The 16,116-nt window shown below is 44.9% G+C and overlaps 1 protein-coding gene across 2 annotated transcripts in view; it reads right to left on the bottom strand.

Annotated features, from left to right (window-relative positions):
• pacrg (PARK2 co-regulated) overlaps positions 1-16,116 on the bottom strand; it is a 122,199-nt gene that overhangs the window by 35,260 nt on the left and 70,823 nt on the right. The window lies entirely within an intron of this gene.

The raw sequence follows: 16,116 nt of genomic DNA, 5'->3' as shown, positions 1-16,116 counted from the left end.
GCCACATGTTTCACCAGAAAGAAATCTCAGAGTTTATTTCTCTCACTCTCTCTCACTTTTTTTCTCTTTGTCTATCATGTTACTCTGATCCCATCCCGGCGAGACAACAGCAGACTAATCGTCAGGCTGTTCCTCTAATGCCTGATTTCTGGGTTAAGGGGCAGCTGTCGACTCCCCTGAGCTTGTAAAGAAGGAGAAAGTACGGGAGGGAAGAAATGCGATCTTTTGCTGCCGTTCCCTGAAATTCAGGTTTCCAAAAGACTGAGAACAGACAGGTGCTCGCACACACAGTCAAACACATCGCAGTTTGACCCACTCGTGGGAGAAGAAGCTGCTACAGTATTATGTCGCTCAAACAACTTGAGATTCTGTACGTCTCAATCAGCCCTCTTCAGCCGGCCGGCGTCAGGCTATCTTCCACGAAAGAGCCTTAATATAGGCTGCTACATCAAAGAGGTGACTAATCAGGCTGACAGGGAGAGGTGTCACAGCGTGTCAATCCTTCAGGGCCGCTGCCTGTCTCTCCGGGAGCCCGCTCCATCAGCTCTGACCTCACATCACCCGGCACATGCACGGAGCACGTGCACGTGTTGCGGGACGCACACAATCTATACATGTAAGTATAGAAACATGTTACACTTATTCAAGCAGGGGTATACGTCCATGCGCAGCTCCATGCCCACACACACACACAAACATACGATGCAACACATGCAGAGATACACATCTCGCTGGGAATCAACATTCACGACTTGGTTCAATGCTAGGCGAGCGTTGATGGGAGCTGATTAAATAAAAAAAAATGGAAACTCATCTTGATGTATTTGGGTCAATTTCACATTCACAGCCATTGCTTGGTCAGGCCTATTTCTAGGAGAAGTGGTGGCAGTAATTAATGGGCGATAACGGGTTTATTTAATTGGCTGTAATCTATCCAATGAAGTGATGAGCCTCCTTTTTATTTTTGGACAGAGGGCCTGATGAGAGGATGAAAGAATGTAGCCTCACCGCAGCAGGCACACATTATAGGATGGACTGTATATCAGCATAACAATACAGAAGATGTGCATTCAAAACAATGCAACGAGCCAGAATAAAAACCGCATGAGTACCTAACTCCATAAATCAGTTCACGCAAGCAATGCACTGTGCAGTATGTACTCGTGGTTGCTCGGTTCTACCCGAGAGCTCACTACACAATCTAGATCCTCCATATGATGAGAGAAGGAGGGAGAGGGAGGAGGGAAAACGCAGTTGGCCAGGCTATCCTCCAAGAAAAGGGGTGAACACTTATTTGCATTGAAATGAACTGTCTGAGGCGTGTGTGTGTGTGTGTGTGTGTGTGTGTGTGTTGTAAAGATAATGTGCATTTTGTCTAGGGGGCGTTGGCTTGTGTGTCGACCTGCATGGATCACTAGTGATGGGGTGACTTCACAATCTCACCACCCAACCTCCAGCCTTCGGGGGGCGGGTGGTTATTCTGCTCTCGTACTAACACACTGTGTATGTTTTCTGTCCATTCCCCAAGAGCTGCTGCAGCAGCGCCGTCTCGTCCCCGGCATGATCTACCGGCGCGTATTTCTAATTAAATGCCACTGTAAATCAACATGATCTGTTTTAGAATTTCTTATAAAATCCCCGTGTAAGATGTCATGTAGTGTGCAGAATTCATTTCAACCACGTTGTATATCAGGGGAGACACAATCCCGTATTCACGGAAACTCACGTCATGTTTCCTACCCTTATTTAAATGTCATATAGTATTTGGCAGCCAATAAAATAACACAAACACTCATGTGGACACAAGTTCTGATAGTTCACGCCCCATCAGTTTTATAGACCATTAGCTTCAAGCCTTCTAGAGGGTTTCATTAAAACTAAAGATATCAGCGTACTGTACCTGTTATCTTGCTTCAGGACATTTTATTAGCTTCTAACAAAACAATAATCAATAGATTCTTGCAACAAATCAGCTCTGGGGAATGGATTAGATAATACCCACAACAGGAGAGACTGTGTTATGATTTCAACTGACCGTGGGGTTAATCCAATGGAATGTCTGTTGAACCTTTTCAATTTTACACGGGGACTAAGTCCAGTATCACTCGCTTGTTTACTCATTCACTGAGCCCTGCCAGATACACACTAATTCAAATCAGACATTAGCAGTCATTAGCATCAGGCAACATCACTGACCGGTGTAGTGTTGCGTGGCTATAATTTACACATCCGTCAAAGGTGAATTATTTTCATTGCTTTCCGGCAAAATGCATCCAATAACCACACTTTTCAAAATCCATGGGCTCTTATCTCATTATCTACAGCAGATGCAAAAGCAAGTATTTTAAATATTTTGAAAACAGGCCAAATTATGACCATTTAATTTCAGCAGTAAATATGGTGAGATACAATAAAATGAATTTCAGAACAAACTGGACAATCGTGGACCGCCACATAGGAAATTAATTGTAAACATTCAGTTCGTATACCAGGTAACCTTTGTGGATGCCAACACATTTCTACCTGTCACATAGTTGTTGGTGTGCAGAAGTGTGTATGGTGGTGTTAATGTGGGAGCTGAACATTTACTGAAAGCTACACTGAAAGACATACCTTGGCATCTTTGACATGATTTTCAGTCAGCAGTGAGGATGTTGGCCAGTGTAAAGTTTACAGCTAACTATATTCTCTAGTTGGAGATCATGTTTATGATAATAAACACAGTGACTGTTTAAAATGTCCTGATTCTACAAAATTTGGAAAAGTCACAATTTCACTAATTTGACCCGCCAGTCGCTCGCTCGAGGAACAGAGCGACTCGATCAAAATTGAAGATGTGGCGCGGCGTCTCAGAGGCTTAGATCATGGCTAAGTTGAGCCTGCCTGTGCAAAGCATTATCTATGGATCACAGCATGTCTCCACTGAGTGCTCTTTATAGGTAATCAATAGGGCGAGCTGGCTGGTGATGGCTCTCACTCATTACGACTCTTTAATAAAAGCCCACCCTGCGGTGACTGCTGCTCTGGGGTAGTATAAACACACATGCGGACATATGGGAAACCAAACCTGTTTACACACACGGGGAAAAAACACAGGATTACAAACATGGATGGAGCATAACATCCCCTGCAATCAGTCAACTCAATCCAAATCCCCCAGAGCTGTTTTTCAACATTATTCATTTATACCTCTACAGCCATTCAGAGGCGTCCTGTTGGTGAGGGGTTAGAAACATCTCTGGCTCAATCGATATGTGCATCAGCTTATTGACAAGGTGCTGGATTGAAAATATCAGGAGACATTCCAATAAAGGTGACACACACACACACACACGCACACGCACACACACACACACACACACACACACACACACACACACACACACACACACACACACACCAATGAGTGATCCATGGCTTGTATTTATCAGCAGCTGAACAACAATTCACAAGCTGAGAGCTGAACACTGGATTGCGTGATCTCGCGCAACCTTCAGCAGCATATGGTTTCCTCTCTAATTCACTCCTCAAGCTGGAGGCGTGAAACCCTGTTGCCGTTTCCCAATTGCTCCGAAGCAGCTGTTGGCTCAATCTCTCCGCACATATGGACTCAGGTGACGAGCGGCGTCTCCTCTCTTATTTTCCAGCGAGAGGGAGAGGCCCCATGCGGGATTACAGGGTTACTTCGTCATATGTGCAGTGTGAGGGGCAGGGGCATTGTGCCGCACGGGTCATTTTCCACGAACCACCCACCAGCGTGTACTCATATGTTGGGGGGATAAAAATGTGAAGGGAGCATATGACCCTGCTGCAACTGTCACATTCCTCAGTACTCAACACTCACAAAAGTTTCAAGTCCGACTTAAATTACAGTACAGCATCTGTTTCCATGTGGCCTGAGCATGCACACACACACGCACACGCACACACACACACAGACACACACGCACACGCACACACACACACAGACACACGCGCACGCACACACAAATCGACAAACATTTGGCATCCAATATGACTGCTCTGCCAAACAAATTGAAACAGTACAAGTCTCCATATGTTATAATATAAATATTCATATAGAAACCATTCCAAAGCTGTGGGCTAAAATATATATTTATTTAGTTGATCCTAAATAGATGCAGGGATCAAAATCTACCTTAAACACTGTTACACAAGCAACCATTACTGTACATTAAAAATGTACAACAGATAACCTTGTGCCTCACGATACAGAAACCAGAGACTATGTGGATTTATGATCTAAGCATCCTCAAGGTGCTGGAGGGGAAGTTGACCTTTATCTGCCCAGAATAGCAGGGCTGAGGGGGAACAAAAGCTGTGATGACAGACACACGGGAGACATTGTGACACCCACAGAGGCCGACATAAAGAACACGCTGTGAACACAAGCTGAAATTCATACGCATACGTGGTTAAGCGAAAACATTACATAGAAATGACACGGTGTAAGCAACAATTAAGATTTAAGTTGGTAACATGAACATTTCAACCTATTAATCTATTACAGAAATAATTAGACGACAAGAATGATACCACTCCAAAAAGGGGGAAACAGCTATGCTAGCTCTGTCCAAAGGTAAGAAATTCTGCCTGCCAAGCACATTTAAAGATCACTTAGTAACAAGTTTTGGTTAAATATGTACAAACACCGAGGTTTGTGCTAGGAGTTTAAAGGGGCAGTAAGTGAAGTTGGAGAAAGATTGTTGATGTTCAAACAGATAATGCTTCCTCAGAAGCTCGGCCCTCCTAATTCATGGACACGCATTTCGCTAATGTCACGGGACTGGACTCTCCCTCTCTCCGTTGTGTGCTTTTTATGACTGCACTGGTCGAACTTCCATCCTCAAGACATTTTCCAAAACTTTTCCCGCCGAGTAAAATTCCCGCGAAATGTCACGAGTTGGCCCACGCGAGAACACAGCAGGATAGATCTCCCGAGGATTCAAGGCGAGCGAATGCGCAGAGAGCGGCCGGTCATAATTACGTCTCTCTCTCTCCAGCTAGTTGCGGGGATTTTAGTGTGTTTGACAAGGCCACTCAGAGGGGCGGCTGTAGACACCGAAATGTTTCGGCCGCTCATCCGCTCATTCCGCCCCCCTCGTTGCCTCGGTGCATAAAGAGAGGATTGAGGGGAACAGCGGGACATGTAGTGTATGAGAGAGAGATGAGGTGAGACAGAGAGCGGAAGCCATGGGGGAGTCAGGGATGCTCACCTCTCTATTCGCGCCGGCTAAATATTTCATGTGGAGAAGGCGGTGGAGAGGAGAGGAGCTGAGGTGAGGTGAGAGGAAAGAAGGGGAATCATGGATGCGTCTCCTTTGGGAGCTTGTAAAGTGTCCCAGGCGTGCACGGGGGGCGTCGGCGGGGGGGTCAGGACGTTACAAGAGCTGCCACAGTCCGCTGGGTGAATTATTCATCGCACTGAGCTTAACACTAGAACAGCATTATGGGTGGCTCACAGTAGAGAACAAAGAGGCCAAGGCTTTTAGCACATGAGCTACATTGAACAAAAAGAGTGCATAAAAAAAAAGTCATGGTTCCAGCAACATGGGAAAAAAAAAACAGGTGAAAGAGAAAGAATATAGGAAGAGAAAACAGAGGAGCGGGAGGAACGGACTCAAAAAGGAAGAGGATGAGAGATCATGTGGAAACCTTGGTTGGAGGTTGGACAGAGTTAATTACATGACCTGTTTGCAGGATGCAGTGGTTCAGTTCTGACCTCTGTCATTATCAACAAGAGAAAAATTACACGGGAGAATAGATGTGCATAAACCACCACGGAGCAAATCAACATCCTTGACCTTATTGACTCCCCTGAGAGTTCTGTTTACGTTTTCCATGAAAGTTTGTTTTCTTGTGTGATCTGCAAGATGGATGCGTTTTTTTGTTTGTTAGAAACACACAAAAAAAAAACCACCGCAATGAAATGAAAGAACAGAAAATGTTGTGTTCAACAATCAGCAGTGACAGTGTGTATTTATACAAGAGTAGTGAAACTAATGTCGTAGTGCAGCTCATTATTTTGACATTTATTCTTCATACTTCTATTTGGATTGTTGACGCTGACAGTGAATTAGCTCTGATTGATTTAGCGCTTTTCCTATTCAAAAGACACTGTCACCGAATAATCTAACTTCATCACAAATCAATCGCAGCGTTAAGTTCCTTGTGTTATTGACTACGTTTCGAGGTTACCAGCAACACGAGAGATGGCAAGAAATTACCTATAGAATATGATCCTGACAGGCAAGCTCTACATTACACGTGGTGGCGTAAAGCGGACATATCGAGGTTTATATCCCCCTCAATTGACTTTGAAGGGCAGCGACGATGTGTGCGTGTGCGCACCCCTGCACGCACGCCTGTGTGACAGAACAGATCCTAAGAGTAAACATGACAGTACTGTGGGAATTCTTTTCCGTGTTTGCGCAGCAGTGGCTATGTGCCCCGCTATACACACACACACCCACACACACAGCTCCTGATCGTGGTCTTCCATGCCTGAGCGACTTGTGTGTTAACAATATTATTTACAGATGAAGCTGCAATGAATTAATTATGCAAACAATGTGCAATGTGCGTTCTAAATTATAATACTGTGCATTGCCAGAAGCCTATTTAAATATGAATCTTTTCTTTATTAAATCAATTTTAACCATTCGCAGTGTCGCAGCAGTGAAAAGCGTAAGGGCTCGAAGCAGTTTTTTTTTGCAGATAAAAATTCCAAGTGGCTTCTTAAATTTCTGAGCACATCGTTAGCTGGCAGCATGCATGCAAACACATTCATAAGCTGCATTAATTTTGATTTTACTGGTTTTGGAAGTGAATGTGGTGGAATCAGGTCGTGTCCTGTCATACATTTCAGTGATTTGTCATGTTTGTCATGCGGTGAGTCAACGCCACGTTGTGCGGCTTTCAGCTTACTTGGCTCTTGTTAAAAATGTCCATTTATTTGTCTTCGGAGCGCCACCGTTGTTTCTCGGAAAATGCAGTTCGATCAAACCTACAGTAGCTGTTATGGAGAAAAGTGCTCAAAGCTGCCATTAAATGGCCACAAGAAATAACTATAGGAGCAGAGGGGTCAGTGAGAAATAGAGATTTAAGTGTGATTTAAGGACACAATGCAGAAACGCCCCAATGTGCTGACAGTTATGTTTGTTCACTGTAGAGCAGTTGTCACAAAAATCCCCAGTGAAAAAGTATCACACACAGTATGGACTGTTTATATAAACTCTGAAGAATTAGATCCTTTAATATTGAAACTAAAGTTATTTGCATAGTCACTATTATATTACGGCACAATGAACTGTAGTATCCTGATCTAGTGAGGAAGGGGGGTTGATGTGTAGCTCAGCTGTAGACGGAAGGAAAAAAATCAGTGTGTGTTTTCTCTTACTGTCTACTAAAACATGCAAGCCTTTCTTCTCTATGACCCGAGTGGTTCTACTAGTGGGTTGGCGAAGATAATGAGGTAACATCTGGTTTAGAGGATTGGCTTTCATTTGCTCCGTACGCACGCACGCACGCACACGCACGCACGCACACGCACGCACACGAGGACAATAAAAGACGTCGTATGGACGTCATGCTCCTCAGGTGACGTCCTAATTCAGAACGGCAGAGTGAACAAAGAGCCGAATGAAACAAGCAGAGTCGTATTATTTCACTTACTTCACTATACAAGATAACAAGGAATTCTCAGAAATAATAATTATTATAAGAGATAATAGAGATAAGATAAGATAAAATCAAACAACATTGTTATTAAAAGACTTTCCTATAAAATGTCTTAAAAAAGGTTACATGCTGGTAAAATCTGATCTCCTCAGGCATGGAATTACAGAGCCGCAGGTTCCTGATGGCAAAAGTCCGGCCACCTTTAGTTACCAGCCTTGACTCAGGAACTACTGGCAAATGTTGGCTACAAGATTCCTAGGTCACCACTTGGAGCGCAGGGAGTTAGTAGCTCCGTAATATAACAGCGGGCCAGACAACGCTTAAAATTAATCCTACATTTAACTGGCAGCCAATGAGGTGAGAAAAAAAATTGGGGAGAAGAACACAACTGATAAATGTTGTTCTTCTGCATGGACATTGACATCTGCCCACTGTTGTGGCTTCCTTTAATTTGACAGTGGAATCATTTTTTGTCTTAAGACTTAATAATGAAAGATAGGAAAATAATAACTTAAACAACAACCGCTACTTCATAGGATTTTAACAGCAGCAATAATTTTGTGCTGCACTCACTAGAAGTTCTCTGTCCTCATATTCTGTGATGGCTAGCGGAATGTGAGCCATGGGGCCAGATGGAAACATTAGAGATAGGAGCCAGCCAAAACGTGTCGTCTGGATGTGGGACAAGGCTTGTCTGGGACGACAACCTTATAGGGATCTGTGTGGGTTGGGGGGAGGATTGTTGTTTAGGGGGGGGTCTCAGGGAGTAGCGTGCATTAGTATGTTAGATTAGGCTTCAATTACATCCATTAGAGAGAGTGAGGACTGTGACTGGCGCATGCTGGCATGTCTGGGTGAGAGCGGAGGAGATAAGGTTACCTCTGTCAGGGAAAAGGGCAGTGATCGGGAGCCCGGTCTCTAAAGACGCAGACAGACAGGAGACAGACCCTAGGAATGACAGGTGTCGATGACTGACAATGGTGTCGATGACTGACAATGGTGTCGATGACTGACAATGCCCGACTGAGGTCTCGCTCGACCATCCTGAGCAATTTCCAAACAATGGCTGGTTCAAAATCAAGTTCATTCATACTTTTTTTCTAGAATTTGTAAAAAAAAATGCAGTTCAATAGTCCATGAACGTATCCGGGATCAATCTTGCATCCCCAAAATTAAGATTACATTATATATATATATAAATGTCAGTTATTTATTTTTTATTTTTTAATTCAGAGTATTTAGATTTATGCCCACATCTGGCAAACAGGTAGGACTTTATCCTGACACTGGTAATACAAACCTATTTTCATTTCACTTGTAAATATGTGTCCATGCATTGGACAGTAAGTTAGGGGGGCTGCTGAAATGCTATTTGTTATTTGTTGATCCAAACTGTGCATTTTTTTCCCCACTTTGGAGCGGCGGGCCTGTTGGTGAAGTCGGGCTGTTTATGAAAGCTGACGGGCAACCTGGCGCAGGTTGCGAATGCTGATCCAAAGTGGGCTGGACAAAAAGTCTGCACACACACCAGCATTCTGTCGCCGGCTGCCTGCGGAGATGTCAAACACAGTGATGCGGTGGGAGCCTGCAGGAGCGCTCCCCGCTCGCTACTGGGAAGTCATGACACACGCAAGGACACAGATTCGTACACAAGGAGAGACATGATAAATAGATTACATCAGAAAGTCGTCGCTCTTTGGCAAATCAAATGGCTGGCGCCCACAGACACTCTGGTGGGAATAACAACAAAGCAGACCACTATCAACCCGATCCACGTTCACATAGCACTACATGTTCAACGATCACGTGTCTTTTCGCAAACACAGGTAATATTAACACTATTCATCTTACTGTATTGTCAAACTTCGACAACTCGATAATTTTGTTTCACTTGTCAGGCCCCCGGAGCGCGGACAATCCCGCAAAATCATTCCAAAGTGCCCCAAATTCATTAATTACAGTGTGTTAATCTCATTGAAAGGGGAGGGAACGGAGAGAGGGAAAGGACCCTCGTAACTCATCCAATTAGGTAATTGAGAGCCACTTGGATTAGAGGGAATGAAAGGAGGAGCCCCGCTGAGATTGAGGACTACTGGTTAGCTTTAATTCTGTTAATGAAAACAATGAGGAAATGTGTTTGGCAACGAGTGAAATGAGAAGATGACTTGAAGATGATTTGAAGATGACTTGACGACAACGTCACGAAACAGTAAGAAGACACTAATATTCTGTTGGTGAGGAAAAAGAATAAGGTTCCTCCTTGAATTGCTGCGCTGCACGATTCTCTTCCTATAGGCACTTGAATCAGATTTCTGTTGATTCTGCACAGCAGCACAGCAACGGCCCCAGACTGGACCAAACAATTCCCTGTAGCAGGAAAAAGAACATAACCAAACCAGGGTTTGGGCCCATTTCAAATAAAACACAATGAAATCCCCACGGCTGCCGGATCACTGGGAGGAAAAGCACAAACCCGAAGAGACACCTGGAGGAGCATCACACAGACGCTGGGTAAATAATTTTAAGATGTTAAATAGCAGATAGACTTTTCTGTGACATACTTGATATTAAAATGCATGGTATAACGTAGAATAATTGTTTTGGGCTTGAATAAAGTCTATTGGCGTGTTTAAATGGCAATTTACAACCATTACAGACATTTACAGTAGAACAAAATCTAGAACAACACTACAACTAAGGTATATAAAATTACAGAATAACATTGACACCTTTTTGGTACAGTCCTGACAGTCCTGACAAAACTGTACATTAAGAGAGTGGGATTTTTTTTTTTCTGGTCACTTTCTGAATGACTCGAGTTAGACTGCACTGGATTTGTTAATGTTGTTGCATCTTTGCAAACTCAAAAGTTAAATGGAATGAAGAAATGTGGAATTGATTAAACCAGAAATAAAGCAATTATATCATATACTGTGGGGAGGGGGAGGAGCGATCGAGCTCGCGCAAGTGCTGCTGGCCAGCGTCCACACTAAAGCGATCGAAGTGGTGCAGGGCAAAAGCTGCAAACTGTGCAAAGACGACAAATTCCATTTCATTTTGCACACTGCCAGCTTTGGGGATCTGTGCCATTTAAAGAGTGGATCCCATAAATCCCCTAAGTGCTTCACATTGCAAAAAAAGGCACTATGTACAAATTAATGAACAAATCAACAAACACAAAGCCAAGTTCTTCTTCTTCTCTCGAGCAATTAGTGAGAGTACATTATCCAACCTGTGGGAACAATAGAGACACAAATATGTTCCTGCGGGGAACGCAAAGGTCAAACGTGTCCATCCAAGTCTGCAAAGTAAAAAAAAAAAAGTTTGAGAGGGTCAATCTTGGACCAGAGGATGGTGTGTGTGTGTGTGTGTGTGTGTGTGTGTGTGTGTGTGTGCGCGCGCGTATCTTTTGAGTTTGTGTGAGTTGGTTTTCTTGGAACAGTCTGTCTGTCTGCCTGCAGTGCAGCCCCCGATTATGCATGAATCTGGCCGCTTATCAGCTGACCTTTAAATTGGAGCCGCAGAGCGACTGCAGGCCCAGGGGCTCACGCTCGCACCTGATTGGCTGCTCTGCGTCAGACCTGCTGACAATAGAAATTAACAGAGCCAGGTGGGCATATCCGCAGGCGGAAGGAGTCCGGGAATGAGGAGAGATAGCGGAGTCGGGGGACGAGAAGGAGGGGGGTCTGAATTAATATAAAATATATATTTCCACTATTTTCCTCCACTGTCTTTTCTTGAGCTTCAGGAGGGAAGAGAGAAAAAAAGCCATTATGTGCTGTGAAGCATGCTAACACTAGAGCAGGTAGGACCACGCAGGCTTGATATTACCTGGATTTCATCTCTCACTCACTCTCGCTATCTATCCTTCCATCTCTCTTTTCTCTCTTTCTCTCTCTTCCTCTGTTTCTCCACACTCTTCCTGTACTTTAATGGCGGAGGGGTCTTGGCAGACGGTGATTGCTTGATAGATAGATATATATCTCCTGTTGGAGAGAGGTACATGGAAGAGGAGACAGGGGCAGAGGATGAGGAGTGTGCTCTGTTGTCCACAGGGACACGGAGCTGCGTGTGTATGGAGGATGATGGATTACATGGGGGCCATGAGTTTGTCTGTGTGTGCGTCTGCGTGTACGCGGGGTCGGTGGGTCGGTGGGTGGGTAGATGGGTGTGGGTGGGTGGGGAGCATGGTCCCCTACGTTGTGTGGCTGTGTACACAGTGAAAGCATGGCAGTGAATACATTTTTCAATGGCAGCTGGAAAAGGAAATTTAAATAAAGCAAATGTTTGTGAATGGGAATCCCCAGGAATTAACTTCAATATCACGGGGGCATGCAACAGTGCAGTGTTCTGGCAGGAAGCGGGAGCATTATGTTGTATCGTGGACAACAGCACAGGTGGCTGACTACACTGGCATACGCTTGTCCTTCTGTCAGATAAAAAATGAGTCTGGGAAAAAATGCTTTGGATTCGATTTGCCTGTCTGTGTGTTCATGCGTGTGCGTGTGAGTCCATGACAGTCATTTCATAGCATGGCAGTAACATGTGTGTGAGTTTGTGTCCTTGGCTTCATGTTCCTCTGTCCCCATCCGTCTGTCTGGGAGAGGTTGCGTGGTCAGCCAGCTTTTTCCTGTTTATTTCCATTCCAGCAATCAGCACGGGCTGTAACTGATCCACTGCATTCATATAGACGTCCAGCATGAGCGGTGTGTGTGCGCGACTGTGCGTGTGTGTTTGTGCCATGTGATGCACAAATAAACCAGGCCCAAGGGGGGAAGACAGAGTGGCCAGCCACAGCACTTCATCTGTCACCAACACAAAAACCTCACCAGTCGCCGAGGCACAGAAGACAAAGAGCCACTATCACAATGTCTGCGCGCGCACGTGTGTGTGTGTGGGCGCTAAGCAATGCGTGTGGGTGAGACCTTATCATAGCTGGCCACATTCCTAGCAGGAAGATAAAAGAGGCCAAATGATCCAGATCACCGCAGTGTGTGTGTGTGTGTGTGTGTTTGTGTGTGAGAGCAAAATGCTGTATGTACGAGTGTGTTAAGTTGTGTTTGTGAAAGAGAGTTTTGTCAGTGATGAATAGGAGTTTAAGGACCCACACCTCCGCGAATAAGTGGAGAAAATCTTCAGGGCAACAACAACAATGCTTCAGTGTAGGGCTGAAATTAACACCAGGAGAGCCCTCCAGGCAAACATCAACAACGTACAGACACAACAAACAACCACTGAGAGGCTGAAGACGCCATGAAAAACATCCCCTTATGTTGTCCATGGCCGTGTATGCTTCAAATACTGAATCTGAATGAAAAAAGATGTTGCGGAACCAAACCATTTATCAGTCAGTTGTTTCAAGATATACTCAGTGTGTGGTACCACTGGACTGGGTGTGTCAACTCCAGTCCTCCTTGTAATAAATTGAACTCTGAATGACTTCACTGAAGTCCAGACATTTTCCTTAGATCTTCCAGAAGGGCTGTATGTGAGAATGCAAATGTTCGCAAGTGTTGCGCCGGGTTTTCCTGCCCCAGGTGAAATATTGAATTTTATAAAGACTACGAAGGAAGAATGTGGATTTCATGTGGGTTTGTTCATGTCTGGCTGTAACATGACCTACTAAATAAGGCCAGTATTGGCGTCCATCAGACCCCTATTCAAAATTCCAGAATATTTTATGTGCAGTTCAATTTGCTCCGCTGCCTCGCAAAATCCCACTAAGTCCCTTCCCCTCTTCCTCTCGATAACGTACAGTAGATGAGTTCCTTCCTTCCATCGAACTGAGAGCGGGAATTTGCTGGATGAGGGAGCACATCTCTGCCTCATAAGGAACGTTGTTGCATTTCATTAGGGATAAGATTCATCACAGCAAGCAAACAAGAGAGCCGTGCAAATCACATTGGAGGAAATCTTACACTCTCCTCAGCATTGTCTCTCTCTCTCTCTCCCTCTCTCACACACACACACACACACATAAACACACACAGCTGATTGACAAAAGGCACAAAGTAAACAAAAGCTGAACGAGCTGATTCGGAGGACACAGGGGTACATCGAGGATGCTGATAGTATGTGATCGCTGTACAATTCAAAATGACACATTACTACGTCAGTGGTAAGAATGCTAGTCTGCTGCTTGAAGTTAAACTGGCATATTTGGGTTTTTTTCTTTTTTTCTTTTTCATTGAACAATGGAACCTCTCCTCCTTCAGAGGCCTGGATCCCAGAGTGTGCTCTCCCGGTCAGAGGTCCGGTGCTCTGCCCGAGTGAAAGGACACCCAGGGGCCCGTTTGGAGATGGCTGTTAAAGTCCCAGCTCTGACCCTGAAAAAATGGATCAGATAAGGCCCGTATACAGACCAATTTAACAGGTCACAACCCTGTCTCAATGTGGGAGCGACGCGGCAGGAGTGTGAGCACGGCCTAGGGGATCTGTCCCATGATGAGATGCTGCTGATATCTAACTGTAGCTCTGACCCCACAGCGGTGGCTGTCAGCCTATTGATTCGCAGCTCAAACAACTCGGGAGACGGGGACAGAGTCAGGTTGTGTGGCCTCGGCTGGGACAGTGTGTGATATGTGTGCCTGTGCGTATATATGTGTGTGAGCCCGCAGTAGACATCTGGAGGAGCATTATGTGCCCAAGGCTGGCAGACCTGAACAACAGTGAACAGAGAGAGACACACAGGCAGAATGCTGGGGATTCATCTATACTGAATCAAACAGCTGCACACTGTTCGGGACACAACAGAGAACTATTCATGACAGATGTACACAAATGTAGTCTCTCACACACACACACGATCACACTTGGCACATGCTGGACAGTGGCCCCGTTGTGGCTCAGGAGATTAGAGGGATGCCATGCAAGCTCTGTGAGTTACAGTGTGGGAGAGCCAAAAGGAGATGTTACCACACACACTGCTCGACAGTCCCCTGCTTCTCCCATAGTGTAACAAACACAATGATGGGGTCTGTCCGCGAAAGCCTGACTCCTGTTGACACGACTGACCAAGCGTGGGATTGGCACTGGAGGTGTATTTAAGTGATATTAGATCATAAATGGACTTCAATGAAAGCTTTGATTTTGGCATAAACAAATCACATAAAACTGAAGAGAGAAGAGAGAGACAGAGAGTGTGAGGGAACAACAGCCCTAAAAGATTTGTGTTTTTGAGAACACAGTTCTGGTTTACACAGTTCCTAAGAGAGGCGCGTCTATTCTCCGTCGTTATGTGTTTGCAGCGATTGGGAAGTGCAGGAAATGAACTGACAGCTCATCTGATGGTAAAACCTCCAAATGGAGAAATAAAAATATTGGGAAAGATTATTTCTGTCTATAGCCGTTTTCAGACATGATCTCCGTAAAACGTCTGGAAAATTTGGTGCCGTTCACATATAAAGAACGCAGCAGGAGATTGACGGAGTCAGACGTGTTCGTAACAGCAGGAATATTTCCTAGAAAATGTCCAGAGCAACATTTACGGTCTCACAGCAACTCAGGAAAAGTTCAGGAAAAGACCGGACTTCGGTGCAGGACTGAAAGGAGCTTATTTATCAATCCATCCATCTTACTACTAACATACTTTGGTAAAACGTTATGCCTCTCTATCAACTAAAACTTAAAATAGAGGTAAAATCTATTGGATTCCTGTAAATTGCTGAACAGGAAGCATCATGCTCGTCGAGCAGATCGGGTCCGGTGCTTTGGCAACTGTGTGGACCCCTCTCTGGCCCGGGACGGTCTCTGTGGGAGAGGTCAGTAGCAGGGACGTCTGCCAGGTGAGAGGCTGGCTCAGGTTTAATCGATGCTCGCCAGTGGAGGACAGACAAGCAGGCAGGCAGGTAGACAGGCCGGCACAGTAACTATACGAGATACAGATAAAACTATTCCTGGTGGGGTTTCACCAGCCAACTGCTGAGCCTGCGCCACAGCGGAGAAACTCACGCTTCAAAATGGTTTAGGGGATTTATTTGACAGCTAATTTAGAGAGGAGATTTGCTAATAAGGGAGGCTTTTCTTTCCCATCCTTTGTCTTTCCCCGCTATCTCTCGCAGCTCTCCTTCTTCTTTTTTTTAGACATGAGCAAATAGTAACAGATAATGTAAGCGAATTAAAGAGACAAGAGATTCAAATTGGATATTGATTATGAGACCAAAGCGCCGTATTTTCTCCTGTTAAAGCCTGTGTTTAAATGACTTGATTGACAAGTCACTCCGCATCCATACTCATTGTGGTGAGCAGTATTTGGGTTTGGTTGTTCCTCGCAAACCTTCAATGGGCCCACATCATGTCACGCCATGCTAAGTGCTTTGACGCAGCCACACAAAGAGGTCGGCCTATCTGAGGCTGATCTCCACCGGTCCACTCAGGTGGGGGCTTTCAGAGGGAGCAAGGACAAAGTCCCCCGCT

This window comes from Scophthalmus maximus, chromosome 15, assembly GCF_022379125.1.
Source record: "Scophthalmus maximus strain ysfricsl-2021 chromosome 15, ASM2237912v1, whole genome shotgun sequence".
Classification (NCBI taxonomy): Eukaryota; Metazoa; Chordata; class Actinopteri; order Pleuronectiformes; family Scophthalmidae; genus Scophthalmus; species Scophthalmus maximus.
The sequence above is the reverse complement of the archived record's forward strand: the minus strand, read 5'-3'. Positions and strand labels throughout refer to the sequence as shown.